We start from the raw sequence: 2,993 nt of genomic DNA on the forward strand, positions 1-2,993 counted from the left end.
GAAGGGTCTTCAGGGACAGGACCCGGCTCCTTCCTTGCTAGGGATCTCGCCAACCAAAGGCCTACCTCTTTGCTTTAATTGTAGTGGGGCGATCTGCTCTCAGTGTTGTGCGCCGGTCCCTGCTGTCTGCCGCAGCCTGAGCCGGGTCTGCTACCGCCTGCGCCGGTGCTCTGCTGCCCCACCTGGGCCTGTGCCGGGGGTCTGCCCCCTGAGCAGTTAATTTTTTACATATTTAAGTACAGTACAACTTTGGAAAAAAGTTTCCTAGTGACAATTATCACAATAAAGCTTAAGGCAGGACTACATTGAAACTGCATTGCAAATTTCGTGTCTTTTGTCAAGTACTGGTGACCTTTTCCATAAAAATGGGTTCTATTGACTGAGAAGCAATGCTCAGGAAAAGGGGTTAAGAGAGGAAGGGTCAGACCCTCCTCAGCTGCCAATCCCAACCTGCAGGTCCCTTTTCTTTCTTTCTTTCTTTCTTTCTTTCTTTCTTTCTTTCTTTCTTTCTTTCTTTCTTTCTCTCTCTTCCTTCTTTCCTTTCTTTCCTTCTTTTTTTAAAGGTCTTGTTGGTGTCTTTTTTTAATGGTTTATTTAACTTTATTTTATGTGCATTGGTGTGAAGGTGTCATATCCCCTGCAACTGGATCTTCAAACAGTTGTGAGCTGCCATGTGGGTGCTGGGAATTGAACCCTGGGTCCTCTGGAAGAGGAGTCAGTGCTCTTAACCACTGAGCCATCTCTCCAGCTCCTTTCTTTCTTTCTTTCTTTCTTTCTTTCTTTCTATCTATCTTTTTTTCTCTCTCTCTCTCTCCCTCCTTCTATCCCTCCTTCCTTTTTCTTTTCTTTTTTCTTTTTCTTTTCTTTTTTTTTTTTTTTTTTGACCCAGAGTTTCTCTATGTAACTCTGGCTGTCCTGGAACTCATTTTGTAGACCAGGCTGGCCTCAAACTCACAGAGATCCACCTGCCTCTGCCTCCCAAGTGCTGGGATTAAAGTACCACACTGAGGCTTGAGTCCCTTTTATTCTAAACTAAGATTTTCTATGGGGTGCCTACCATCCTAGGTTCGGGGCTTCTCTTAGGTGGGTCCCACCTTTCTAACCATGGCCTCTGAAATCTTAATCTGTAGTTGAGAGGAGACACAGGTTCAACATCAATGACCGCATCAAGGAGCTGGGAATGCTGATCCCCAAGGCCAATGACCTGGACGTGAGCTGGAATAAGGGCATCATTCTCAAGGCCACTATGGATTACATCCAGAGGATGCAGAAAGATCTGCAGAAATCCCGAGAATTGGAGAACCACTCTCGGCGCCTAGAGATGACCAACAAGCAGCTCTGGCTTCGCATCCAGGAGCTGGAGATGCAGGCGCGGGTCCACGGCCTCCCCACTACAGCGCCATCTGCCATCCGGTGTGAACATGGCTGAGCTGGCCCAACAGGTGGTGAAACAGAAACTACCCAGTGAAGACAGCCCAGGGGAGGCTCTCATGCTGGGGCCTGAGGTCTCTGACCCTGAGCCGATGCCTGCTCTCCCTCCACAGGCCCCACTGCCCCCAGCCGCCCAGCCACAGTCCTCTTTTCATCACCTGGACTTCAGTCACAGTTTGAGCTTTGGGGGTGGGGGTGATGAGGGGCCCACAGGCTACCATGATCCCCTGGGGACAGAGCATGGCTCCCCGTTCCCCAACCTGTCCAAGAAGGATCTGGACTTAATGCTCCTAGATGACTCCCTGCTACCCCTGGCCTCCGACCCCCTCTTTTCTACCATGTCCCCTAACGCCTCCAAGGCCAGCAGCCGCTGGAGCAGCTTCAGTATGGACGAGGGCGATGTCCTGTGACCCTGGCTGCCCCTGTGCCAAGGAGCAGGGGCTGCCTGGGGGCTGGGAGGACAGGGCAGAACCCTCCTATCCCTCAGGCTACAGATGGTGTGAAGTAGCCGCCTACCCTGCCTCTCCTTCCCTTTGGTCGGCCCCTGTTTGGACTTAGTGCCTGCCTAGCTGCAGATGGGCTAAGCCCTGCCGCTCGGCTCAGAGCTCCCTCCTCTGGGGGCAGTACTATGAATTGTGATGTGGAAGAACAAGGGTGAGGTGAAAGAATATGAGGAATAAGAAGAAACTCTGGTAGGGGAGCCCCTCTCTTGGAACATGGGCCCCTCCAAGAAGGACATTTTGGAGAAGGTATAAGAAGTACCTCTGTGGCTATGGGACAAGGCCAGTTCAGGCACCCTGTCCTCTGCTGCCCAAGGACCTAACTGGGGACATCCCCTTGGACACCTGGGATCCCCTCTAGAGCCCTAAAATGGCTCCCTTAATTAAGATATCTTCTTCCCTGCTCCCATATCTGCCCTTCCTCCATCTCAACCATCCCACTCCCCCAAGCTCTCCCCAATCCTCCCCTTCTCCCTTCTCTCTCCCCCTTCCCCTACCCCCCACACCACCCCCATGCTCCCAACTTTTGCCCGGCAATCTTGTCTGCTTCCAATTCCCAGGAGGATCTATATATGTTTTTCTTTGGGTTCACTGGCCTTGTCCCATAGCCACACTGATGAATATCTTGAATATCACCATAGAACCTTCATCTGGTCATGGATGGAGATAGAGACAGAGACCAACACTGGAGCACTGGACTGAGCTCCCAATGTCCCAATGAGGAGCAGAAGGAGGGAGAACATGAGCAAAGAAGTCAGGATCACAAGGGGTGCGCCCACCCACTGAGACAGTGTGACTGATCTAATGGGAGCTCACCAAGGCCAGCTGGACTGTGACTGAACGAGCATGTGATCAGACCGGACTCTCTGAATGTGGCTGACAATGGGGGCTGACTGAGAAGCCATTGATAAAGGCACTGGGATTTGATTCTACTGCATGTACTGACTTTTTGAGATCCTAGTCTGTTTGGATGCTCACCTTCCTAGACCTGGATGGAGGGGGGAGGGCCTTGGACTTCCCACAGGGCAGGGTACCCTGCCCTCTCTTAGGACTGGAGGGGGG

General features: G+C 51.8%; 1 pseudogene; it reads left to right on the forward strand.

Moving 5' to 3' along the window:
- The first annotated feature begins 1,129 nt into the window (after nucleotides 1-1,129).
- LOC126490264 (transcription factor EB-like) lies at nucleotides 1,130-2,028 on the forward strand (annotated as a pseudogene).
- The last annotated feature ends 965 nt before the right edge of the window (nucleotides 2,029-2,993 follow it).

This window comes from Alexandromys fortis, unplaced genomic scaffold (genome assembly GCF_014885135.2).
Source record: "Alexandromys fortis isolate MF-2015 unplaced genomic scaffold, M_Fortis_MF-2015_v1.1 scaffold_225, whole genome shotgun sequence".
NCBI classification, from domain to species: domain Eukaryota; kingdom Metazoa; phylum Chordata; class Mammalia; order Rodentia; family Cricetidae; genus Alexandromys; species Alexandromys fortis.